This window comes from Pan paniscus, chromosome 2, assembly GCF_029289425.2.
Source record: "Pan paniscus chromosome 2, NHGRI_mPanPan1-v2.0_pri, whole genome shotgun sequence".
NCBI lineage: Eukaryota > Metazoa > Chordata > Mammalia > Primates > Hominidae > Pan > Pan paniscus.
The window spans coordinates 97,583,424-97,611,365 of record NC_085926.1 but is presented as its reverse complement, the minus strand read 5'-3'; the positions used below and the strand labels follow the sequence as shown (position 1 = coordinate 97,611,365).

General features: G+C 40.2%; 1 protein-coding gene and 1 long non-coding RNA gene across 9 annotated transcripts in view; one reads left to right on the top strand and one right to left on the bottom strand.

The window, feature by feature from the left end:
• The window catches only part of COL8A1 (collagen type VIII alpha 1 chain), a 160,795-nt gene extending 133,586 nt beyond the window's left edge, over positions 1–27,209 (bottom strand). For 4 of the 8 annotated variants that reach the window (XM_063602484.1, XM_063602487.1, XM_008975388.5 and 1 more), the window contains exon 1: positions 26,646–27,209. The gene's annotated coding sequence lies outside the window, so the exon portion shown is untranslated. The remainder of the gene's footprint in view (positions 1–26,645) is intronic. The other 4 variants (XM_063602486.1, XM_063602488.1, XM_057301840.2 and 1 more) reach the window with 3 other exon arrangements.
• LOC134729899 (uncharacterized) lies at positions 169–27,942 on the top strand. Its single transcript, XR_010111447.1, has 2 exons — positions 169–26,723; positions 27,376–27,942. It is a non-coding gene; the product is annotated as an uncharacterized LOC134729899 (long non-coding RNA).

Below are 27,942 nucleotides of genomic sequence, written 5' to 3'. Positions count from 1 at the left end.
GAACCAGCCCTATGGCAAAGACACCTAACACTTTCCCTCTCCTCCATGTTACCTGAGAAAGGACATAAAGATGGGGGAAAGTTGGAGACTAAAACCATCTGCCTGTAGAGAAGTCAGCGATCATGGTGAGAAGCTTTTCTGTGAGAGGGAGGAGATGGTGAGTACTTTCTATTTCTCAAAGCCAAGTGAGAGGCTGGGAGTAGAGAGGCAGGCAGCTCCAAGAAGCTCTCTTGTGAGAGTTGAGAATACATGCAAGAAGGAGAGAGCCTGGCACCTGCTCCTTGGACTTCTAGTCTGAGAAATGGCAACACGGAAGGGGATGAGGGAGCATGGAGAAGCTCACATCCCACTTTTGGATGTGATGAGGATGTGTGAGTTTCTTGGGAGTCAAGTGGACTTTAGAGATGGTAGCTGGACTGAAATTCCCAGGAGAGAGCAAGAAGCTGCAGGTAGGACCTGGCATCTGAAGGACGTTGGAAGCTAAGTTTCTGCTTCAAGGAAAAATGCAGTGGAGAGGCGCACTCCTCCCCTTCATTCCCTCCAGCATTCTCCAAAGAACTCCCACTTATGTCCTGGAGAGAAGCAGCACTGGGGCTGCATGGCCATGCATAAATATTTGACAGCCAGTTGATACTACGCAATTAAGATGCTTCAGTCGATGGAAAGCAGGTTGAAGATAGCAGGTTGAATACAATTTTTAAAAAGCTAGTCCCTTTCTTCTCTCTCCTCCCATCCCCAAACACTTGAGGACCTAGGTCTCCACACAGGGAAGTGGGAAGAGGGATGTCAGAGTCGGGACATGCCCAGCATCTGCAACAGGGCACTGAGCTAGGAGGAGGAGTAAAAGAGCAGGGTACAAATATAGCTGTTGGTGGGAGAGAAGAAAGATTTGCATTGAATTTGAGGTTGAAGTTTTAAACGGGATTGAGCCTTTAATTGCTGAAAGTGACCATGAAGTTATAGAATCTACCTAAGATGTCATTAAAGGACAGCAAAAGATGGCTTAGTAGAGCCAGTCTGAAAGCTGTGATTGGAGAAAAATATCTTGTTACATTAATTCATTCAACAAATAGTAGTTGAGGCCCTAAGTTGTGCCTGGCATTGCTCCAGGCCTTGGGGAAACAGAAAGCAGGGAACAAAAACAAAGTCCCTGCTCTTGAGAGCTTCCATTCAAGTGAGGGAAGACCAACAATGAACAACAAACAATTGTATAGTTGCACAGTGGATTCTGTTTAACCATATCCTTTCTATGATGGGAGAATGTACTTAGAAATTCCACTTTGGTCCCATGGATAGACTCAGTGCTAACGTTGCTGTTATGCACACTGAGTATTTGGTAACTAGGGTTAGGCCTTTTGTGTTGGAACTCCTTCCCAACCCCCAAATCAATGAATTGTGAGGGAGTGTCCATTGTGTGCAGGAAACTGTGGTAGGGGAGTTTATTAGTGGTAGGGCAGGACATAATTTGATAGAACTCATAGATTTAATCAAAGATGGTATGCATTAAAAAATAACCTACATTAATCATTTTTCTTAGATGTGTGGAGAAATTTTGCAAAAATTTAAGATTAAAAATATTCTCCCCAAAAAACAAAACCTGGCTTCAATAAGGGATGCAGATCTCTCTCTCTCCATGGGAAAAATTTTACCATCTTCGCTACTTTCTTTCACAGTTTGTTTCCTCTAGTGTAGATTTCTCACAATTTCAGAAATCAATTAAATAGGGAAAATGACAGTAAGTATTGTTGGAAAATATGATTTAAAGGTCAAAGAGTTAGACATCAGCTTGCATTGGAATTTGGTAAATTTATAGAGCTTACCGCAGCGAAAAGACAAAACAAAACACTGCCACTACCGCTTGGATTAGAATTCCTTTAAAAAAAAATCCCCAAACAACTGATATTTGCTTGAATTTTGCAGCCCAACATTAGCAAAACATAGAGCAGGAAACGACAATTTTGAGAGGCCCTAGAGCAAACAGCAAAGGGAGTGAGCCCTGTTCTGGCACCGGGTTAGTAAAAGTGAGGAGTGAGCTGAGCTTGGTGGCCTGCACCTGTAGTTTCAGCTGCTCGGGAGGCTGAGGTGAGAGGACTGCTTGAGCCTAGGAGTTCGAGGCTGCAGTGAGCTCTGATCGCACCACTGCACTTTAGCCTGGGCAACAACAGAGTGAGACCTCACCTCTCAAAACACAATAAAACAAAATTTAAAAACATTATTTTTTTAAAGTAAGGAGTGGGCTATAAGAGATGTTGACTCTGTTGAGGAATACTTAGTCATTCTCTATAAGCATTCCTCATTATTCGCAGGACTTGTGATCAAATATCCGAAATCCTTTTACACCTGCATTTGTCAGAGTGGAGTCATCTACCAGGAGTGAAAACATGATACCTTTGAGAAAGTCTAAAGAATGCATCCGGATCAGAGATACCATTGTTTTTCTTCCTTAAGCAGCCCCTACTCCAATATGATTGGCGTCCTTATAAAAAGGGGAAATTTGGGGACAGAGACAAATATGCACACAGGGAGAACTCCATGTGAAGATGAAGGCAGAGATTGGGGTGATGCATTATCTACAAGCCACAGAGCACTAAAGATTGCCAGCAAACCATCAGAAGCTAGTGGAGGCATGGAACAGATATTTTCTCTCAGCCCTCCACAGAAACTAACCCTTCCGGCCTATTGGTCTTGAACTTCTGGCCTCCAGAACTGTTGCAAGTCACCCAGTTTGTTGCATTTTGTCGTGCTAGCCTTAGTAATCTGATAGTCATTATAAGTACATTGTTATGAAAATTGCTTTTCAAGTCAAAAGATAGATCAAATATATCCTTCCAAGTGAATACATGCATATATACAGCATCTTTTCAGTGACTGCATGGGATTCTACACAATGGCTAGTTCTCATTTGAAAGACTTGCATGTTTTCTCTATTTTTTCACTATTACTGTAATTAACAACATTATTGTATTTTTTTTTTTTTTGAGACAAAGTCTCGCCCTGTCGCCCAGGCTGGAGTGCAGTGGCGTGATGTCGGCTCAGGGCAACCTCCGTCTCCTGGGTTCAAGCGATTCTCCTGCCTCAGCCTCCCCAGTAGCTGGGATTATAGGCACTCACCACCACGCCTGGCTAATTTTTAAAATAATTTTTGTAGCGATGGGGTTTCACCATGTTGGCCAGGCTGGTCTCACACTCCTGACCTCAACTGATCCACCCACCTCGGCCTCCCAGAGTGCTGGGATTATAGGCATGTGCCACCGTGCTCGGCCCATATTAACCATTTTTAAGTGTACAGTTCAATGGTGACAAATATATTAATATAGCTGTGCTACCAAGCTCCAGAGCTCTTCATCTTCCAAAATTAAAACTCTATGCCCATTTAAAAATAACTCCCCATTTCCTCCTTCCCTCATCCCCTGGCACATCATTCTACTTTCTCTATCCATAAATTTGACTACTCTAGGTATCTCAAATAAATGGAATCATACAGTATTTGTCATTTTGTGACTGGCCTATTTCACTTTGCATAATGTCCTCAAGCTGTTGTAGCACGTGTTAGAATTTTCTTCCTTTTTTCGGTTGAATAATATGTAATGCAATATATATGCCACATTTTGTTTATCCATTCATCCATCAGTGAATATTTGGGTTGCTTCTACCTTTTGGCTACTGTGAATAATCCTGCCATGAACATGGATTGTAAAAATATCTCTTGGAGACCTCGCTTTCAGTTCTTTGGAGCATATAACCAGAAATGAAATTGCTAGATAATATGCTAATTCTATTTTTATTTTTTTAAGGAGCTGCCATAATGTCTTTCATAGCAGCTGTACCATTTTATATTCTCATCAACAGTGCACAAGATTTCAATTTCTCCATATCCTCACTACCAGTTGTCATTTTCTGGTTTTTGTTTTTTGTTTTGATACTAGTCATCCTAGTTGGTGTGAGGTAGACATCTCACGGCAGTTTTGATTTACATTTTCCCTAATGATTGGTGATGTTGAACATATTTTCATGTGCTTGTTGACCATTTGTATATCTTCTTTGGAGAAATATCTATTTAAGTCTTTTGTTCGTTTTGAATTGTGTTTCTTTTTGTTGTTGTTGAGTTGTAGGAGTTTTTAAAAAATATTCTGGATATTAACTCTTTATCAAATATATGTTTTGTAAGAATTTTCTCCAATTCTATCATCTGTCTTGTTACTCTGTGGATTGTATCCTTTGATGAACACCATTATTTTTATATCCTAAGACACACATATTCATCTTTGCATGTTTATCTTACATGTGAGAAGGATAGCTTCTTAGGGTAGAATTACTAATTCACCCTCTAACAGCCATACCAATTTAGCCTCTTACCAACAGTATATGATCATTACCCCATTTCCATTCCCTTTCCAGCACTGCATGAGGTGTATTTTAAAAATTGACATAGACATTGAAAATGATGTTTTTATACATGCCACTCTGTTTTTCAAACAGTAAAAGCCTGTTACATTATGGTTAGCTATTAAACAAATTTGGGCCAGATCATGTTCCCTGGAGTTTAACATGTACATAAAGTAAAAACCTATAATTTAGCAATTGGTTCTGCCCCCAGCCCTAGGGTAAAAAGCTCTTACTTTATTTCTATTATAAGCTTTCTAATTAGTTCTTATACCTCAGGTGATTTACTTTAATGATTAATGAATGGTGCCATTTTATAAATGTGTAAATAAGTCCACCCCAATTCATAGCTAGAGAAATTATAGGAGAAGCCCATATGCCAGAAAAATTCAGTGTAAGCCAAGGATTCAGTCTCAGCCCAGAATCCTTCTACCTATTGCCAGCCCCCTTGCACCACCACAGACATCGGATTTTAGGGGCTGGAAAGGCTAGGCTGACTGCAAGGATGTAACAACGATGATGGGAGATGATGTCCCACTGATCTGGTGGAAGTTATGTCACTGCAATTGAGAAAAGGACCTGTCTCAGGGGGATATTTCTTTTATGGCTATATTTAAAAAATAATAGTTATAGGAAGATAATCATGATTTCAGGTCTTGGGACCAGAAGTAGAAAAAGGCATGCTTTCCCCCTTCAATCATACCACCTGTATAAAGGCATATGAGGTCCCTACACTGACTTTGGAGAGCTTATGCAAAGCCACAGTGCCCTTAGGAATTTCCTCTTCTTTCCCCGCTGGAACTTTCTGTACAGAGCACTTGTGATGCACCACACTCACTTCTCCTGCGTGATTCCGGGTTGGAATGTAAATGTCTTCCTGTTCCTAAGGTTCTCTACTGCAGTTTATTAAAAACCAGAGAAGCTGGGCTTGGTGCTTCCACACAGTTTTTCTAGTTTATTGGCTCTATTTGCTTGTAAAAATATGTTTTCAATTACACCTAAAAGGTTTGATTCAAACTACTCGGGGAAAAGCAATATGTATTGTTTTTCCTGCCCACATCACATATATTCTGGTTCATCGGGAATTTAAGGTGCAGTACGCTGACTTCAAATGGCCAGCAATAGAACAGAGTCTCGGGAGGAAGGTAAAGGATAACCGTAAGCTATAAATAATAGCAGAGAAACAGAAATCGAGTGTTTATTCTGGACTCATCTTGAGCATGGCAGATTATGGACATGATCATAAAGGACAAAAATATATATCAAACCCAGGAGAAAAAATGAGACGGCTTGGAACACAAGATCAAAACAAGGAATACCAATTTCAGGTAAAACTCTTTTTTTGCCATAGAACTTTCTAGATGCTTTTGTGAGCCAGCCATATCTACTTATTTTTCTTTGTCAATAATACAAAATTAGGGCTTTAAAACCACAGTCTCAGTGGGGCTAAACGGGACATTATTGTTTTCCTCAGAGGAGTATTCCCCTAGAATGATGTGATAGTTATTATTATTAGCAATTTATCCAGGTCCTGGACAAGGGAATATTGTTTTATTCACTGCTGATTAAAGATTCATCTGCCCAGAGAGAATGCACAGGTGGATTATACTGGCCCATGCCCCAAACAGGGAAGGGGAGGCAGCCGTGAGAAGTTAAGTGGGAGTTGTGACTAATGTGCCGTGAAAGCACTGGCTCCTCCACATACACATGACCCTTGTTGAAACTTCTAAGGTCCAACCACAAGCCAGCTAGGCGTTAGCTCATCATAGATGAATCAGGGTGAACGTGGCCTTATCCATGAGTCACATACTACATGGGGAGCAACTGGGGGCTCACAGGGCTGAACTAACCACCATCAGGGAAAGGCATCTGCTTTCTGGTCTTGTTCTTCCTAGTCAACTAGCTATTGTTTTTGTCTCCAGTTCCAGCCTGAAGACCTTAGGATGCATAAGAATCACCTAGAATGCTGGCTTGAAATGCAGATTTCTGGCCTCAACCCATGAGACTCTGATTCAGTAGAGCTAGTGGGGATGTGGAATCATGACGAAGGTAGTCCTTAGACTACACTTTAAAACACTCTGGGAAACTTTGCCCACAATGAGAATGTGAGGGACTGATTGAGTGATGTGATTATCAAGTTTGCTTACCATTATTGCTAAGGGCCTGTCTTAGATTTGTTCTTCCCGCCTTGCACTGTTGGTTGCTAAAGACGTCTTGTTTTCTGACTTCTTTGATTAGACTTTTGGCCACTCACTTTTCCTAGACCCTTGGTTGACCTTTGTATCTGCCAGTTTGTCTCTGATATCTGCTTCTCTGAATATCATTTGTTATCCTTCCTTCATTCTTTCATTAACAGCACTGAGTATCTGCACTTGGTTTCAGGCTCTGTGCTGGGGACAGACTGCTTGGTAAGGCAGACTCAAATCAGGCTGTAACTTGGTTTACAGGCTAGCCATGGAGACAGTTAGTTAAACAGAAACAATGAGAGTATTAGATGCCATAGAAGGATGCTGGCAATGTGAGAGCACAGGGCAGGGCCACTTTATCTAGGCCAGAAGGTCAAAGGAGACTTCTGGGAATGCTTGGGGAGTTAAGAGGCGATGAGAAGGCAGGGTATTCTGGGTGGAGAGAACAAAATATTGTAAATAAAAGCCCTAAAAATTAAGAAATCTGACAATTTCAAAGAGAGCTGTAACTGTAGTGCAGGGTGGGGCTGGTGACAGCAGATGGTATAGCAAGGAATGGAGCTGAGAAGACGGGCAGGCCCAGATGATGAAGGCCTGAGATGGTGTCAGGACTCCAGTGGAAGGCTATGAAATGTCTTTGAAAGGTGTTTTTTTTTGTTTGTTTGTTTTGAGATGGAGTCTTGCTCTGGGGTGCAGTGGTGCGATCTCGGCTCACTGCAGCCTCCGCCTCCTGGGTTCAAGTGATTCTCCTGCCTCAGCCTCCTGAGTAACTGGGATCACAAGAGCACGCCATCACACCCGGCTAATTTTTGTATTTTTAGTAGAGATATGGTTTCACCATGTTGGTCAGGCTGGTCTCAAACTCCTGACCTTGTGATCCGCCTGCCTTGGCCTCCCAAAGTGCTGGGATTACAGGTGTGAGCCACCATGCCTGGCCCTCTGAAAGGTTTTAAACAGGGGTGAGTCACAATCTGGTGTGTAGCGAGAAAGAACACTATGTGTGGCAGATGGTGCAAACAATTAAGAGTGAAGTCTCCAGAGGGTAGGAGGCATGGGATGAGGGGCACTTAGAGAAGAGGTGAGGGAAAATGAATGAAGATAAATAGCTCCTCTACTGTATCAGGAGGGAAGGCATAAGAGACAGGATGGCCTGAAGCTAAGATGCGTTAAGTTGAGGGTGTTTCATCCTCCCGGGGAGAAAAGAGTAAAGACACTTTTGAAACATTCCTGAGAGCATTTTAGGTAATGAGATTTTAGTACTGAAATAAATTATTCAACTGGGTGACATGTAGGCTATACCAGCTACTCAGTCTTATCAGCTAAAAGATGCCACTAGCCATTTAGAAATGTAACAATACTATTATTATTTTTCAGACTGTGAGTGTCTTTAAAAATTAGAATCAAAACCAAGAAACAACTGTAAAATAATTAAGAAGTCAGGTGCATGCTAGGTCTAATAAATGAGTTAACACCCATGAAAGCCCTTAGTACACTAGTCACATGACTATGTTAGATTGTGACAACATCTAAGAAAACAAAAGGCATGACATCTGATCAAGCTTGGGATGTGATCATCAATTTTACTGTAGGAAATGCCTTAGTGAAGATTCTGAGTACATCTTTGGCTTTCTGAAGCATGTAGATCTTTTCCTCCCATAAAAGGATGAAGTCAGTTTTTTAGGTACAAAGCTATACCATTTTCCTATTTGTCCTAAAAGCAAGTTCAAGCTGAGAAACCATCTTAAGGTTTGAATGAGGAAGTTCTGATAAAAGAAAGTACAGAAAAACCAACTCGAAATTCCACTGAAAGGCAATGTTCAGCCATTTCTTTGTCAAGAAAGTTATGACAACACAAAAGGGCTTCAATGGGGATGGCATGCCCAAGTGGACTTTTCTCACAAATGCATAACACTGGACAGATTTGGAATGTGCTGTTCTTTCTGCTAAAGACATTTTTCCACTCTTGGCCTTCCAAAACCCAGAGTTCAAAGCTTAACTACTAGTTTTTTATGCAGGAGCAAATTGACCACAACACTATTAGAAAAAGACGTGAGTCAGTGTGTTTGGCTCCTTGTTTCTTTATTGTGTTCTTTGGAAAAGAAAGATTGTAAGGAAAGAAAAGCAGGGAAAGACTGACTGCCTTTGCATCTTTTCCTTGAGGGGTGTTTGCTTAAAAAATAATAACCCTAAACTGAGCTATTATTGAGATTTATATTAAGCATTTTCAAGTTTTGAAATAGGAACAAAGTCCAACAGACCCCTGTGAGGCAAGCTTTTTTTCTTTTTCTCCTTATACAAATAGATAAATTGAGTTACTGACCAGTGAAGTAACTTCCCTGGTCTTGGTTGCATTCAATGAAAAGAAAGCACAAACTTAAGGTTTGGGATTTTAGATAACCACTTTGATCATGTCAAGCTGACAACCAAAAAGTTAATAATGTGTTCTACTGTGTGTTAGGGAGATGAGGTTTTCTAGCTTAACAGGAATTCTATTTCATATAATTTATATGCATTTATGCATGTGTGTTTGCATAGACACACACATATTAGAATAACCTCAACTTTCCACAATCTTTAGGAAATGAGACGGTTTGGATAATTAAAATTTTCCCAATAGCTGATATTTTATACCTTTAAGGATCAAAATATACTTCTTTTGATATATACTTAAAATACATAATGTTTTTCATTTTTAAAAGATGCTACCAAATATGTCAATAAATTTATAATTAGCTGTGATTCAGTGATTCTTTTAAAGATGTCCTCAAATCGTACAACTATTTGTGTCCACAGTGAATGCCATTTTGCTTTCTAAATTCTTGTGTTTGTATAGCTTCTTTTTTTCTTACTTTCTTGTTAGGCCTCCATACTTTTCTTTCTTCCTTCTGTCAGTGCACTTACTTGTTGCAGCTCCTCTCCTTTTTCTAGGTCGGTGCTTCAAGTTGGCTATGTTCTGAGAACTCAGAGAACCACGTGTGTTAACATTATTCATGAAGTAAAGGTAAATAGGCTCAAAGTGAAGACTCCACATGACTGCTTACGAATATAAACCTTAATGACCATTGTCTTTTATTCTCTGAGCACTTTTGATTTACTTTTTGTCCTCAATTGTGTACTATGAAGTTGAAATTGTCAAAAGTTAGAATTTTAGATAAATGAAATATCACTTTAAATATATTTTACTTCTAAAACTCAACTTGCAATAATTTAGTTTTTCTCCAGCGATTCAGATACTATTTACCCAATGAGCGTTTACTGAATGCTGAGTGCCTCTGTCTGCTGCCGGGCCTCAGGACCTCACAGTATTTCAGGGTCATCCCTGGGACCACCAGTTTTCATTGTATAGTACCTTGATGGCAACAAATTTAAGATCTTGAAACCATTTTAGTTGAAAGACTACCATGTAAAGACAGTTTCTTGTTTTGTATATTTAAAATCTATGTGTGTTGAATGTCTCAAAAGACACCTATTAGGTAGCTGACTTGCTAGCTTTTTGGCACCCAGTGGGTGGGATGGGTCTTGAATTAGTTATCCTTGACAGTCCTTGAGTGAGAGCCTTCTGCTGGGTAGAGATGGGTATGATGTGAGAGGACACTTGCCCCAGGGAGGGCTCAGAGAAATGCAGAAAAAGTGGCCTCTCTTCCATAGTAAAAGGAAGAAAGGGGTTTTCACATTCCCCGTGCATTTGTTCTCTAAGTGGCTTTTTACTGGTTTCTGTGCCTTTCAACTGCAACCTATGGGTGCAGTAGAAACCATCCTTGATGGCACCTAGCACAGGGCTTGGCACATGGTGGGTCTCAATAACTATTGAATGAATGAATAAATGAGGTTGGCATGGAAGTCCTAACCAAACAAAACGGAGATAATAGAACTTGAGAAGATAAGTCTTAAAAAAAACCTCTTATGGTCCTTCTTCCTTTGTTTTTATGAACTAAAATATCTTCCACTATAGCTTGTAATTTCCTTTATTCTCACATTGTGTTTTTTTTTTTTGAGACAGTGTCTTACTCTGTTGTCCAGGCTGGAGTGTAGTGGCACAATTACAGCTCACTGCAGCCTCCACCTCCCGGGCTAAAGTGATCCTCCCACTTCAGCCTCTTGAGTGGCTGGGACTACAGGCATGCACCACCACACCTGGCTAGTTTTTGTACATTTTGTAGAGATGGAGTTTCGCCATGTTGCCCGGGCTGGTCTCAAACTCCTAGGCTCAAGTGATCTACCTGTCTTCATCTCCCAAAGTGCTGGGATTACAGGTGTGAGCCAATGTTCCCAGCCACACTGGGCTTCTTAGAGCCATTTTCTTAAGATAACCTGGACGGATTCTTGGTAATTAAGACACACAGGTAAAAAAGTCAGGGCATTTCTGACAGGAAAATGGAAATCAAGTAAGGTAGAATTGTGATAGTTAATATTGAGTGTCAACTCGATTGGATTGAAGGATGCCAAGTATTGTTCCTGGGTGTGTCTGTGAGGGTGTTGCCAAAGGAGATTAACATTTGAGTCACTGGACTGGGAAAGGCAGACCCACCCTCAATCTGGGTGGGCACCATCTAATCAACTGCCAGCACGGCTAGAATAAAGCAGGCAGAAGAAGGTGGAAAGAGCAGACTTGCTGAGTCTGCCGGTCTTCATTTTTCTCCTGTGTTGGATGCTTTCTGCCCTCAAACATTGGACTTCAAGTTCTTCAGCTTTTGGAGTCTTGGACTTACACCAGTGGTTTGCCAGGGGCTCTCAGGCCCTCGGCCACAGACTGAAGGCTGCACTGTCCGCCTCCCTACTTTTGAGATTTTGGGACTTGGACTGGCTTCCTTGCTCCCCAGCTTGCAGACGGCCTATTGGGGGACTTCACCTTGTGATCATGTGAGCCAGTAATCCTTAATAAACTCCCTTTCATAAATACATCTATCCTATTAGCTCTGTCCCTCTAGAGAACCCTGACTAATACAAGGACTCTGGTACACTGACATTAAATATTGCAGGGAATATGCACAGGGCTTAAGGAGATTTATTGATGCATCAAAATACAGGGGCCAGGATGCATCTAGGATGCTGGCAGCCTCAAGGAGAGTGTTGTAGAGCACAGCAGCACAAAACTCCAGAAACTCACGGGATGAGGTAAGATCTTAGATGAGACATTCAGAACAGCCACATTTTTCCTGGTGATGCCACAGCTGCCCACCACACACACACAGACACATATACAACCCACACGTGGACTCTATATATACTGTGCATTGACATGGTGAAGGGAGAGAGATGCCCGTGAACTGGACAGGTATTGTACAACCAGGAAAATTTCCTTTTAGGGGAACTGGTGGGGAGATTGAACTGTTGCCATTTGGTATAAACAAAGAACAATTAAACAAAACACAACCCCCCACCCAAACCAAACCAAAACCAAAAAAAAGACCAAAAATGTCAATCAGCCCATAAATAGTTTACACTGCCACCATGACCAATGCACAGTAGGACTCTGGCATAGGAAAGAGTTCATTAAATGAGCTACAAGGCACAGAGATTCTTAGTGCCCTTATTTGCAACACGTAGACAGCGACACTTGAAGCTGCTGCTCACCTAAATGACCGCTGTGCTGGCACTTAATTAAACGTTCAATAATTGGTTTGCAGTAGTATTAAATAAACTTTTATTGAGCACCTTCTGACTAGCAGACACTTTCTTACATGTTATCTTATTTAACTTTCACATCAATCCTGAGAGGTAAGTTTATTTTAGAGCAGAGGAAGCAAAGACTTGGCAAGACTTACTGTCTTGCCCAGGATGGCTGCGTTGTTCAGTGGTAAAAGTGGGACTTCATCTCAGGGCTTCTTATGCTAACTTCAGTGCTTTTTATTCAGGTCATGGTAGTAGCTTCCCACAGATAATTTAAGGTATTTTATTTTGTCTGCATAAATTACACACATTTGGGCATTAAATAAAAAGGGGGATTTAAAACTATCATTTAAAAATTTACAGACAGGTTTAAAATGGGTGTCCTTTAAAATCATAAACTATACAGAAGATAACCTACAAAACTATTCCTGCTGACTAGCCCATCAAGACATGTTAGCTGCCATATTATTGAGGAGAGTTTGGGTTCTCTTCTTGAAAAGCACATTCTCAATCACTTTTCCCTAAGCAAATCTTGCAGGTCAGTCCGCTTTCTTTTGCTGCACTTTCTTTTTTCTGCTACCAGGATGCTCCAAACTATTTCTGGATGTGATTTTGTTAAGATTCAGCCTGGATTAGTAGAAAGAAGAGGACTTCAGGGATGGGATGATCCAGGTGTATATTCCAGCCCCAACACTCACGATATTAATGATATAAAGAAATTGACTTAATCTCTCTAAGCCTCTACTGCCTTATGTGTAAATTGCAGATAAAACCCCTCCCTACCAAATTCAAATGAAGGAATGTACATAAAATAAATGAAGCAAACTGTAAGTTTCTCCACAAAGGTTATTATCATCATTATTTATAGATTATTTTCATGTTTCAAAGTTCCCAAATTAAGATCCTTGCAACACTCTTTTGCTGATGTGGCGACAATGAATTCTATTTCATAAATACGAGAAGCTAAACATCTCCGGTGTACTTTCTCTGTGGAAAAGGAGTCATGGATTCTTCCTTTAGCCACTGGCTCATGTCTGCAGATGAGAATTTTATTTATATGTATTCAAATGTGATTTAAACACATGGTGATTCTTTTATGGCTAGATATAAAAAATTTACAAGTTAAATGTTATTGCTATCTTTACCATTGACTCTAGAGCTTTCTTATGATACAATTTGTAAACATTTTACAAGGCAGAGGAAAATACACACCCATAATTATTTCTTGATGTTGTCTGGCTCATGACAGCAGGATAAAGTCTCTTATTATTTTAGAAAGAGTTTTCATTGAAGGTTTTTCCAGTCATTCCAAGTAAACTTAGCTGCGAATGGAAAAGATACAGCTGATTGCCCTGGCTTCTGGAGTGGCTCTTTTGCCCTTGTCCTGCTCTGTGCTGAGTCAGAAGGAAAGCACGTAGGGTGGCCGAACTCTGACATCATTAAACATCTCTGTAAACTATTGCTGTTAGAGATTCACTCTGGCTTATTTTCTGAAGGCTTATTAATAGGTTAGAATCTAATCTGCAGACAGAATGTTTGATCACTTTGCTCATGGCTTTGCCAGGTACAGGATTTTACTGCATGGTTGGCCTGTTGGCATGATGATTCCTGAAGGGCTGTTGGTAAGCCAGCAAGTGCCAGGGGCACATCATTGTCAAATTCCAAGACATGCTACCTCCCCTGACCTGCTGGCGGAGAGCTTAGCCTTCTTCGCAGTGTTTCAGGTTGTCCACTGCAGAACACAGAAATAGAGACAAAAATGCTCTGGGAAAATCTATGATAAAGAACTACTTTTCTTTAAAAGGTGGTGAGGTTTCAGGAGGAAAGAAAAGCAAAAATCTGTGAGCTGAATTTGTTTCCAATACCCAGGGATAGTCTCTGTAGAAATGGTCATATTGAAGACTGAAGCAATTGTATGTCTCAGCAGGTATTTAAACCATGCTTTTTCCCCAAGGGGAAAAGAAATGAGATGGTAATGAATAATGGAACTTTTTCATTCCTCATCCCATTTTGTTTATATAGTGATAAAGAATCCAGGCAGTGATAGGGTGTCATTCTGAGGGATTTTAAGCCACTAAAATAAAGGAAAAAAAGGAGGCAAACACCATTTGTACAATATTATTAAAATTACAGATATAGGGAAGAAGACTTCTTTAAAATAACATAACAGTTGGCAAAAGACCCTGTAGTCAGGCAGTGCATTGAACATGACATTTAATGAACACTACTGCAGTCATAGCATTCACTGGGGATAGAAAAAAGCATATCTTATTCAATTTTTTCAGTAGTTTATATGCTCACCAAGGGACCTAAACCATAGCACATAAAAAGTTAAATAGTTTCTTGTTCAATACAGTATCCATTAGCCACATGTGGTTATTTAATTTTAAATTTAAAGAGATTAAAATAAAATGTAAAAAATCCAGTACCTCATTTGTGTTAGCCACATTTAAAATGCTTAGTAGTCCTAGCACTTTGGGAGGCCGAGGTGGGGAGAGCACCTTAGCTCAGGAGTTCGAGACTATCTTAGGCAACATGGTGAAACCCTGTCTGTATTAAAATACAAAAATTAGCTGGGTGTGGTGGCGTGCACCTGTAGTCCCAGCTACTCGGGAGGCTGAGGCAGGAGAATAACTTGAACCCCGGAGGTGAAGGTCACAGTGAGCCAAGATCATGCCACTGCACTCCAGCTTGGGCTACAGAGTGAGACTCTGTCTCAAAAAAAAATTAAAAATAAAAATAAAGTGCTTAGTAGCCATACGTGGCTAGTGGCTATCATATTGGAGAGCTCAGCTGTAGAAGGCAGAATGATTCCATCATTGCAGAAAGTTCTATTAGACAGTCCTGACTTATTCAATACAGTGTATAGGTGACATATTACTGGCATTTAGAGTAACTGCTTGTTAGTTGAGAATAGGGAAGGATCAGTGCTTGTTATAATATTGATGAAGGCTTTAATAGGATTTTGAAATTATGGTTATTCTGACAGGTTGAAAGGAGAATGGGGGACATTTTCTGTAGAGAAAGGAAAAAGGAATGTTTGGGGGAGTAGTAGCCCATCAGATTTAATTCCTGTTTATAGACTTGAGGGAGGTGAAGATGAAAAGAAGCTTTGGGGTGAGACAGGTTGTGAGACTCGACTGTCAAGCTAAAGTGTTTGTTCTACATTTCATAATGCCATTAAATCCTTTTGAGCAGGGTACTAACAATCCTGGGACAATGGTCACATGGGAAATAATTTTTCTTTGTGTAACCTGGTATATGGAGCACCAATATTAATATTAGAATACCATTAGGCATTCATCTTATGCCCCATGTTTAGCTGCAGAGTTGAGTCAAAGCCTAGTAACACTGTGTATGTGTATGTGTGTGTGTGTATGACAGAGAGAGAAAGAGTGAGCAAGAGAGAGCACATATTTATGCTATGGGATGGGGAGGAAAGGGAGATGTGGAATGTGGAAGCGCAGATCTTGGTTCTCTCAGAAAACCACACGGAAGACTGGGGTAGTGTTGGTCATTTCATGAAGTCCTAAAGAAATCAGGATATTCTAAATTTTATTCAGAACTTTTATTCTTTCTAAGATGTTCATTTTCATCAAGGAATATTTCAGAATGGAAAGGAGTTTCTACCATATCTAGATATACCCCAATCACATCAAGGCTTCAAGAACGAACTTAGGCCAAATTGTCCCTTTTTAGAACAATTTATGGGGACAGAGAGTAGCACCATTAAAATCTTTATTCACCGTCAACTTATTTTATTCTCCCACCCCTATTTTTTTCTTTTCTTTTCACATTTATTAAGCCCTTATTATGTGCCAAGCATTGAGGTTGCAGAGGTAAATAAGACACAAATCTTTCTGCAAGGAGCTCACGGTCTTTATGGAGATGGATACACAAATTAAACCCATGCCATTATAGAATGGAGACAACTGTGGCAGGGCTTGTACAGAGAGTTCTAGGGAGTCTGAAGGAGATCCTTGAGGCAGCTTGGGTTAGGCTGGTTTCAGGCATGTTCTCACAGAGGGGAAGATACTTACTGAATCTGAATCTTGGAAGAAGAGTATAAATTAATCTAGTAGATTAAGTGAGAAATACTACAAGCAGAGAGGGAAGATCAAGAACAAAAGCCAAAAACATAGCAGAATGTGAGCATGGGGAAAAAGCTAGGCTTTGTTTCCTTTTTTGTCTTTGGCACAGGATAAAGGAAGGGCTTGAGGTATATTTATTTCTATATATACTCTCACTGCAGGCTAAGCAGCAGGTGTAGACAACATAGACATTTTCCTAGGTGACTCTCTTGGCTTGGGGGAAACATTTAAGTCATCTTTACTGTCATCATCTGGCTACGGTTTATGGTAAAAGTCGTGCCAAAGAGAATAATCTGGGGAGCTAGATATAAGTTCATTTAATGTGCCGAAGTGCCTTTGCTCTAGTGTTTCTCATAGAATCATGGAAATTTCTATTGCCTTAAGAATGACATGCTAGACTGTCATTCTTTTTACCGGATTGGTGCCAAGCAACTTGTCTTCACTTGGGGAGAGTTTATGGACTAACTTTTAGCCCTTAAAAATTACCCTAGGGAGAAATGATGTTTTTTGTTTTGCTTTGTTTTTTGTTTGTTTGTTTTTTCTTTTCTAATTACACAGTCCTTACTTTTTTGGCTCTGAAATGACAGCATGCTTTTAGATTAAAAAAAACAAAAAAGAAAAAGAAATTAAAATCACTGTATTAAACAAGAAACAGAGCCAGTAAGCAGTGTCTAGGAACAGAGCCACTAGAATTCTCTCACTTTCTTTATGAGTCAGAGGCGTTGTCATAGGAAGTTTATTTTTATTTTTTTCCTTTATGATAGGACAAGACATCATGAGAAGCAGCACAGGCGGGCAGGAAGACCATAGACTTTGGACTGTGACCTGGATAGAAGAACCTGCTCTGCCTCTTCCTAGCTGTGTGGCCCTAGGCAATTTGCTTAACGAGTGGAGGCTTAGTTTTTCTCATCGTTAAATTGGGAATAATAATACCCTTCTTGTAGGGTTGACATGGGGAATATAGATAACGGGACTAGCATAATATCTGGTCCTGTTAGACAACAAATAGCTTTTATTATTATAACCATTAATGATGTGTTTGAATTTCTCCCTTCTCCTTTAGGTGACTACGAGCTACTTATTTTCTTAAAGGAGAGGGTGCTCAACTGTGCCACTTATGGGATACTGACCTCCAGGCACTAACTTTGTGAAGTGGAAAGATAATTCCCAGAGTAATGTCCTAAGATAAATAGTAAATTGTATGGAGTGGGAGGTCTGAGTGTCATAGATAAACTAAGTAATTGCTCATTCAGTAAATTACACCAGAATATCAGTGTGTTCCTCCTACAGAAATTAGCTCCCTATTGATGGTGAGAAAGCAAATGCTCAAAGAAAATATTTGGCCAACGATCTTGGTTAGTTAATGATAGTAAAGATAAAGCAGGGAATTAACAGCTCAGAGACTGATGAGCTAGTTCAAAGAATTATCTAGGCTCCTTGTTTATTGAACTTATTGCTCATTGTTGGCCACTTCTCTCTATGCAGTATCCAGAGAGTGGGATGGAAAGGAAGAGACAACTTCAATTTGTCCAGTGTTCTAAAGATTTTTTGGGTAGAAGTGGAGGTTGAAGATATGAGAGAGAGAGAGAGAGAGAGAGAGAGAGACTTGAATAATATTTCTGGCATTCTTGCTATTATTGTAATAAAGAATTGAGCCATAGAACAAAGGCATGTTATCTGCTTCTTTTGTTCCTTTTTCCCCTGGGTTTTAGAAATCTCTCTACATATAGTGACATTCAGTATGTATTACTTAACAACTAGCAAGACTGAAAATACCATGTTCTGACTGATCTTGAAATAATGCTGCAGGAAGTGATTCTTAAACTATTCTTAAGCTGTTCCGTAGAATATCAGTCCCAGGAGATGTGCTCAGGCAGGGTAGATCTGTCATCAAATGTTTAAGGAACACTCGATTGTAACATCTTTGAAGGATGAAAATATATATAGCATATAAAAATTTCTGTGAAGTCATACAGTGAATAAAAATGTTTAATATTGTTTCATTGAGTGTTTCTAAAACTTATTTGACCACAGAACTTTTTTCTGTATAAACATTGATGAATCCCAGGTAGCGGTGTTTTGAAATGCACTTTGGAAAATGTTGAAGCAAGGGATGCAGAGATTTTATACAAAAGTCATTATTAAACAGTTATCTTTCTCCAGTTAAAATAGAGTTTTTAGATCAGAAACCCTGTATTGTATGTGAGAAATTCTCCTTTGGCTGGTCTCAAAATACAGATTGGTAAGAATATAAGCCTTTTAAGACTCTTTAAGCCATTTTCTAATTATTATTTGTTTTTTACTTTCCACTTACCCTTGATCTTGTTTGGCCTTTTGAGATATGTGGGATTGACCTCTGTATTCTGAGAAACAAAAATGCTCTTGCTATATGTGGCTACTTGACATTTTATCCCATTTTGACTGATTTTGTATAAATATTTTGAGCCCTTCCTAGTTATTGTAAGTATAATCCATTTACCATACTAAATTAGTAACCATAAAATGCATGCTTAATTAGTATCTTTCTGAAAAATACTTGACAGGACCTCACATGTCTCTAAGTGGTAAAGAAGGTAGTTATTTAAAAATTGTTCTGCTTAAGATAAATAAATTAAGGCACAGAGATGATCAGTGACACGCCCCTTGTCCCAGAGAGAGTCAAGGTGTTTTTGAAATTAAAACACTGAAGATTTTCTGGTGATTCACAAGTCACATGCACACCAACTCCATAGCTTCATCTCTATGGACGCAAAAAATGATCTTAGAGGATTGCTGTTTTGCTGTGAATGTCATAATTTTTACTAAGCAAGCAGCTCTCCTCTGGTGTGCCAAGGATTTTTTTATGGTCCTAATTGATCTCTATCCCCCAAAGGGTTCTGAATTATGCAAGTGTCTCAAGTCTTAACAAGCCATCCCCACACAGCTGTGCAATGGAAATGTTCAACAGAAAGGTATTCACTTCAGTCTAGGCAAGACCCTGGCTGCTCCCTGGAGAGACCCAGATTTAGGGGAGCAGGTTCTGGACCCTCTGGGCTGGAGAAGCCTATTTGGCCCATTTCTGTCTTTTTTCTCCCAGCTCCCTTCCCCTTACTCCACTGACAGGGAGGGTCTAGTCACCGCAGGCTTCCTCACTGTGCTTGTCTCTCACTGACCCTCAGCTGCCAGGCTTTGTTTATTACTGAATTGAGCATTTAGATTCAGTCTTGGCTGGTGGTAGCCTTGGAAAGAACATTTTCTAAGATTGTTTTAGTTTTCTTTCAAATAAACTTCCACAAGCCCGGACATTTCAGGCATTGCTAATGCCAGAAATGTGGGTGATTTATTCTTAGAGGCTTAAATTAGGATTTTTTTTTTTAAAAAGAAAACTAACAATGTGATCTACTACAATGGCATACATTTTAGCCATTGGTTGTAAGGGACACTTTGCTCTGCCTTCGATCTGAAAAACTTAAATCTAAAGGCCCCTTCTGGGACCAGATCAGTTTCTATTGAGACACCCAGCCCCTGGCTCCCTCTACTGGTGAACAACCTCCCTCTCCATTTGGGCAGCAGGGGACTGTAATTAACTGGGGGCTGGAAAAGGGACTAGACATGTCCTTAAACTAGAACTGTGGATCCAATAGCATATTTTTGCCACAGATCCCCTTTCTTTCCTCATTCTTCCAACCTCAACAATCTTGGCTACCTAACTCACAAATTCTTAGCTCCCCCTAGTGCCTCCCTTCATGTACTTTTTGGCTTTAATCTTATGTCTGCCATTTAACAAGAAGCCGCTTGTTTGGATTGATAGCATTGGTGAACACCATGACTCCTGGACTTTAAGACTGGGCAATCGCTAAGTAGATCTTTAAAGAAATACAATAATGTACAATCATCACTGAATTTATGAATGAAGTTTAGGCTTATCGTCAGAGTGTAGACAGCATGCTAGTTGGAAGAAGATCCTAAATGGGATGATGGCTTGAAAATGTGTCCCACCTGCCCCATCACAGTGCTCTTCGGTCAGCTGTTAATATTTGAAATCCTCCTACTGAACTGAAGGCAGCTGCAACTTAACCCCTCTGCTGCCATAAACTAGCCATAATTGCCTTAGAACACAAAGCCTCAATTATGCAGGCCATTGGCCCAGACTTCCAAAAAGCAGCTGTTTTATCTAGCTAACAGAGGGGACTAGAGAAGCTCCCCAATAGGCTAGATACATGTTATTTCCTAGAGAAGTTGACAGCTGACACCCACACCCAGGCCTATTTAGTTAGAGTTGGAAAAGTAGCACATGAAGAGATTGTCTTCAGTCTCAGCACATCAAATGATCCAATGCCTAAATATCCTGTGATGTAAACACATCAATTGGAAGCTTAAGAGGGACAGTCTTCAAGAAAGACTTACTTAAAAGAATGTTTTCACAATGATGCTTAGCCATAGACTGTGTTAAATTTAACATATAATAAATCAATTTTAGAAACACACTATTTCGGAGATATGGAAATAATTGTCAGGCATGCTTCAGAGGAAAGTGAAGAAGCATCTGGGCTAACATCTGTCTGCTTATTCAGAGTAAATTGTTTACAGAAACAATACAAGAATATTCTTTCCTGCCTTCGTCACTTTCTATGATGGAGTGACTTTATGTGTTACCAATAATTGTGTTGTTATTTTAGCAGAGAACATTTCAATGACTTGACATCCATGGAGTTATTATCCTGGGTCAGAGTCCAGTCTAAAAGGAGGTGAAATGAGGTTCCTTTCCCACTTGAGGGCCAGTCAAATGATAAGAAGAGTTTTAATAGATATGGTACTTATAAAGCTTTCACACCTGTGTCATCCAGGCTTCAGTTAGTGTTGTATTTAAAGAACCCTGACTCAAACAGAAAGTCATCTCTCAAGCAATTGAGAGGGTCTGGTTTTGGACAATCCTATTAAAATCTCTTGTAGCATTTCAAAACTCTTGGAGATTCTCCCTCCTCTGTTTCAGAGGAATAAACTCTCTTAGCTTCACTGTCTTGTCTCTATACTCTTGGTCGCTTGATCACCTCTCCCCTCTGTTACAACAAATCTCATACCTACACATTCTGACTGATGTGTCCCTTAATGTTTTTCCTGATTATCCATTATGGGTATTTTGCTCTTTCTCTCATTAGAGGCCGAGGAAGGTACAAAATGGTTAAATTGGCAACACTTTGTCTGTTGGGTGGAAGAGGAGAGTTACGCTGTAAATCTCACATTCTAATTCATTTATTCTCTCAAATGAATATTGGAACTAGATCTTAAGCCTCCTGTAAAAAATAATACAGTTTCTAGAACTCAAGTAAATATGGGAAGAACTAGTGAGAATATTGTAGACAGGAAAATGGCTTAGCCATTGCTAAGGCTAAAATGAACTCTCCTAGATTTCCCAAAGCAAGGGAGAATCTTAAACTCAATACATTTGAGACCTGAGTCACTGTATGTCTGTATAGACTGTTTTCTATGAAGTAAAATTTACTTTGTAAATCCCTTACTTTGTAGAAAGTAGTTTTATAGACTATATTTTCTACAAGTAAGAAAGGAGTTTAGGAAAATGGATATTTTATACTTAGCTTTTTTTCCCCATTCATTCACCCACTCAACACAGATTTACTGAGCAGCTACTATGTACCATATCCTGGGCTGGTTAAAAACATACCATCCCTGTGATGGTGATGACCATTGACTTCACTCTTCACAAGAATTTATGTCAACGTGTCCTAGACATTTGGTAGTAGAGGTATAGCTGTAGTCCAAACCTCTACCAAGCTATGGTTTCTGAGAGCCCTGTATGTTAAGTGCCTATGGAATGCTCAGCATAGTCAAAGACACCTTAGATTCACATTACGCGAGGAGCCACACTGCAGTTATTCAAGATTAAGCACTGGTTGGAGAAACTGGCTGTATGAACTCCAGCCTTGGGTGCGCTGTACTCATCTGGGTGGCCTTGGGAAAGACATTAATCTTTCTGATCTTTTGCACCTGTAAAATTAACTTTTAGTTACAATTAGCTCCAAGGTCTTTTCCAGAATTTATCTTTTATGATTCTCTAAAGTTTTTTTTAATTTCCAAGAAGTTATAATAAGTACTGGATAAGTAAAATGGCTTTGAAACCTCATCTCAGATATTCTGTTGGAGGCAAGTAGCAATTTTAAATTACTTTCTTCTAGGTATGTGAATTAAAGTTTAGAAAAATGTGAAACTTACATTTGATAGGGTGAAAATTTATATCCTATTTAAGAGAAGTATGAGGAAATTTTTGGTAATGAGAGAAGCCACAAGTATGAGTGGTTCTTTAGAAACTTGTTCTATGAGAATTAAAAAGAGATTTTTTCCAGGGAAAGAACAAATGAGATGTCACAGAGGGACTATGACTGCATCTGCACATCCTGAAAGGTTTGCTGAAGGAGAGAAGGGTCAGTTTTTGCTGTCCAGAAGGGACAATGGAAGTGAGCCCCAAATAAATAGAGGACACCGAAGGTGAATTGTCAAGTGTGTGTTCATATTTTACATAGTCAGCTAAAGTTGTTGCTTTTGCTCTTATCCTACATTGAGAAGTTAGAATTCATTATTTTTATTTTTATTGATTACTCTGTGATCAGTTTTGGTGAACACTTTTCGTTTTATTCACTTCAGTTTGATCTGATGCAATTTCAATGGCTTCATGAATTTGAGTACACAGGGCTTCAGGCTTGTGGACATTCTAACCTTGTGTGACTCCCTTTAACCCCATTCCTGCAAATCTGCTTGAGGAAAAACTATGAAGAACCTTCGCCCTCAAACAACAAATGGAGTTACTAAAGTGATAGAGGGATCTCTCATTAGCAGCTTTTCTCTGTTTGTGTTGAAATGTGGTTAATGCTCATACTTCTCACTCCTTATCTCTCTAGAAAGGGGAAGTTTAATAGAGCTATAATTTAGTACTGTGGGGTGTAACCTGCTGTTAATATCTGCCAGGTCACTGGAAGATCTCCTTCATTATACTCCTAGCATTTTGTGACAACTTTTGAACAGGTTCTTTAAATAAATGTGTATTCCTAGATGCTTTAGGGATTGAGAGATCCTTTTCACACAATGCTAAAAAGAAAGATTCTCTAAATTCCAAAGGGCATTCATTCTCCCCTTAATTCTCCTCTCCTCTCCTTTTGGTTTTCTTTTCACTCAATAGTTAGACCAGTGCACCTTTCACAAGAATACACTCATGTTTCAAGATCTGTACCTTCTTTAACTTATGCACATGTATGTTTATAGGGGTCTGGTTGAAGAGAAGGAGGTCAAGGCAGAAACACCTAGCTCCCAGAGGGTTACTTGGAGGACCAGAGGTTTTAGGAAATACGGTGTGTCTCAATCTGTCTGCAAGTTTCCATACCAAAGTGAGTAACCATGGATAAGGAGTAAATTGCTGTTTCTAACTTTTAACTTACAAATAAGCACTCAACATTACACTTTTCAGGAGACTTAGGGTTGGTTTTGTTGATGTGACCCATCCATTAGTTAAAAACATATTTTAAGAAGTTTTTTATTTTAACTTATAGTATAGCTTTTAGAATTATGACTAGCAAATTACTGTGGGTTTTTAAATATGGGGCAAACCTGAAATCATTTTCATCATTAGAACCAAGCTGTTCTTTTCTGCTAAAGAAGGAGGGCTAAGGAGAAGGGCATAGTAGAGATGGATCTTATACTCTCATTGATTAAAAAACAACAAACAAATAAAAAGACAAGAGCAGACATGGATTTTTGCTCTTCCCCATCCCCTCATGTTCACATAAATGAGGGTTGGGAGAAGTTGCGTTTCGTAACAGAGCTCCTAATCTTGCTTTTCTCCTAGGGCACTTCTGTGATTCCTCCAGCTTCTCTTTCAAGTCCCTTTTCACCCCAGTCCTCTTCTCCTTGATTTTTATTTCATAAATAGGAATAAAGTGGCATATGTTTTCTGATCATGCAAAGGATATCATTTTATAATTTTGACAGTAGTAGAACATCTAAAATGCACATTTCTGTAGGATCAGCAAGCCCTCAAAATCAGTAGAGCTCCCTTCTTGTGTCTCTAGTGAAAGGGGCAGCTTCTCATCTTATCTTTTCTGAGAAGCATTAAGAAGTCCTCCCAAGTCTGCCGCAATGGCATTGGTTGGGTATAGTCATGGACTTGATCAAGAGGCAGCTACATAATGGCAAAAAGAGGAGACTCACGTGAAGTATCCACATCCCATGCAGAAGGGGAGATTTGGGGGCAACTACATGAAACTTCGACACTGATTTTTCTAAAAGCTTAAGAAGAGCAGTGTCATCTTGCTTGGTATGTACTCTATGGAGAAAGGATAGCTTTGCTCCTGGGAAAGTTAGATCATGAGCAATCTAAGATGATCTCACTCAGTTATTTAGGGGCTTGAACTTGATGGGACATATGGAAGGCAGTTACTGTTTAACGGTCCATAGCTGGTCCGGTGGATTAATTGCCAGAGAAAGCAGAAGTAAACCCTTGGAGAATACTTTTATCCCCAAACTTAGGAATAACTGGAAGCTCATTTAAACTGGGAGCATTTCTCCCTCCACCCCAAGAAAAGATAACTTCCCTCAAGGGGATCTGGTGAATGAAGCAGCGTATTTTCATCCTTGTGATAATGGGTGTGAGTCAGGCACTACCATAAAAGAAGAATTAACTTGAATGTGCCACATACTTGGTCTGGCCTTGTCCCATACCTGTACTCTTGTCATGGTTGATTACCTATGTGCATCAGATATAAAGCAAGCAGTCTGCATTGTGGCATGAGATAAAAGGTATGTTAATATGCTCAGGTCACATACTATCTTGGCCAATAGTAATTTTATATAATTTGCTTAAAGGAAACTGCACTTCTTGCAATATTTTTTTCCAATGAAGAAAAATTTAACGTGACTGAAACTTTATATATAACTCTTGCATTTGAGTAACAGCATTGAATCCTCTCCATCTCAAGCAGAACTTTTAAATATTTTTATTACTTTTGATATGCAAAAGCTAAGGAGAAATGGTTTGGAAGACCTAAGTTAAATTTCTAATGAGTCTTGTTTCTTTAACAGGGGAGAATTTTATACAGCTTCGGTGAGTTTTTTCTTTCCACATGAGATAATATAAACAAACAAAAAAATAAAAAAGTGAAACATTTCTCTTCTTACTTTAAGAACCTTAAGGGCTAAAAGAGTGGTTTGGTTTCCTGACTGGTACTTTTGGTTTGCCTTCTCTAAGTGGTCTTGAGCAATTCCCCAGAGGAAACATTTGAAGAGGGTTTTTCTCCCACTTGAGAGAGTTTCATCCCACACAACCCACAGAATTTGATGGCAAACTTCATGGACCAAGTGTCTGGTTTTACAGAAGTGGCTGTGGAGTATGTTTTTCCTTTCACAGGTGCACATTTATTCTACCTTAGGAATAAGAAGAGATCATTTTCTTTTAAAGAGGGTAGCTTAAACACTGAATATCTCTGATAATTGGATGCCAATCAGGTAGGTTGTGATTTACTAAATGTGGGGGAAAAAAGGTGGAAAGAAGGATTAAAACTTCCAAAGCCTTTCTCGCTGATCTTTCTTTACAACCATCTGGTGTGCACAGAAGTATTGTATAATCTGGCCTGTATTATTCTCTTACTGTGAAACATATTGAAATGCTTTATGTTTAGGTGTGTGTACAGAAATTCATGAAGTTCTTTTATACACTTTCTTAGTTCCATCGTAATTCTCATTTTAGGATGTCGTGAAAAGATAGCCTGGTGAGAGAGCACATTCTACCCTGGCTTGTGAATTTGGATTTGTTCCTTCCTATCTACCAGCCACCTGATTACTTACTGTCCCCGTGCAAAGGGCACCCGTTCACATCATTTTTTTCCAAGCGCTAAAACCTGGAAAGATATTTTTTTAAAGGACTCACAGAAGCTGTCTTGGGGGTTTGGAAAACATCACAAAATTGTTAGCAGACCTTTTGACTGTGCTATTTTTAGGAAGTTAACTGTGTTCTTTTAAAGTACATTTTTGACAATGGGACAACGTTTTCCTTGCCCCCACTGATGTGTGAAATATGTACAGTGAAAAACGTCAGTACAACACCCCAAACAGATACATTTTAACCTAAGCAACAGTCAGCAACAGGAGAAAAAGTGTTTTAAAAAGAGAAAGGTTTCGCAATATTTATGCTGCTGTTTCTTCCCTGAAGGAGCTTTTATTTTACCATTCAAACAGAAGTTTGTTTTCAAACCAGTTGCTAGTTAAAGGAGCAGCGGATCGCGCATCCGTAAGAATCAGCTCTAACCAAACAGCAAACGCGTTGGCCAGAGGGTGACTTATTCCCCCATAGCAACCCCTGGTAGGTGAGCTGCCTGCAGAAGTGCTGTCTTACCTTGAGCACGTAAGATCAGGGAGAGAGGCTCGCTGGCTCCCACGGAGAGGATCGGGGAAGGGCTGTGATCCGCTGCTGGTAACATGCACTTGGCTTTTATGGGCAGGTGGGAGGAGCTGCTCCTCATAGTAGGTGGGCAGGGAAGGAGCGGCGGGCGGGCAGCCTCTGGAGGAGCTGGACACTCTTCTCTGGGGAGGGGCGGGCAGAGACTGGAGCCCGCAAGGCGGAGGAGAGACGACGGGGCGGGGGGAGGGGGGGCGCGGTCACGACGGAGGAAGGAGTGGAAAAGGGAGAGAGAGGGAGAAGGGAAAAAAGAGAGGGAACGAGAAATAGTGAAAGGGATCTAGACCACAGATGGGGAAAGGTGGGAGAGAAAATGAATAGCAGAGACAGAGAGAGAGAGAGTGTCTGGGAGGAAAGGGGAATCGGAGTATTTTCCGCTTTTGCACGACATTTTTTGGCAGGGGGAGTTGTGGGTGATTGTGACTTTTGAAGGTGTTTTCTGTGAATTTGGGAATTTGAAAAGCTACATAGCGGTCCGGGAGAACTGAAGGGTTTCTAAGCGAGGCAAGGGAGGGGAAGCTGGGCGTCCGGGCAGCAGAGCCAAAGTGCAGGGTGGAGCCGGACCTGGAGCTGGAGGCACTGACATGGCCTGGAGCCAGGCAGCCCCCAGCCCTCAGCCCCGTCCCACCGCCCGCAGGTGAAAACCGCCCCATCCCTCTCCCTCCAGGCAAGGCTTATTTGACAAGAAAGTTCCTGCGCTGCCTGTCCTCTGAGCATCCAGAGGCCCCTTTTGAGACGTCGGCAGTATTAAAGTAAATCCAGCAACAGGGAGGATTCGCGTGGACTTGCTTGTGGAGAGAGGAACCTCAGAACCAGCCTGGGTCTTCCAGCATCTGCTTATGTAACGTAGGATTTCAGAGCTCTCTGCCCTCTGGTTATTTTCGGTATTTAAAACACTCTCATTCCTAACAATCGGAAAACGTCTTGGTGCCACAGTTCTTTCTCAGTGTGTCTTAAACATTAAGAGAGGATTCAACCAACAAGTGGCTAAAGGATCAGTCTGAAATTACTAAGAAATGCATTCAGAGAAAGAAAAACAAGCTCCTTTCGCTGCTGAGTGGTGACTCACTTCCTAGCCCAAGCCTGATTTTTGCCACCAAAGGAATTAAAGCATTTTAAAAGAGAACCTGAGACTTGGGGTGGGAGATACAGTACCGGGAGGGGGAAAAGGCGGGAATGGGAGGGGGGAGGGATGGGTAGGCTGGAAATAATAAAGGAACGAACTTGTACTGAA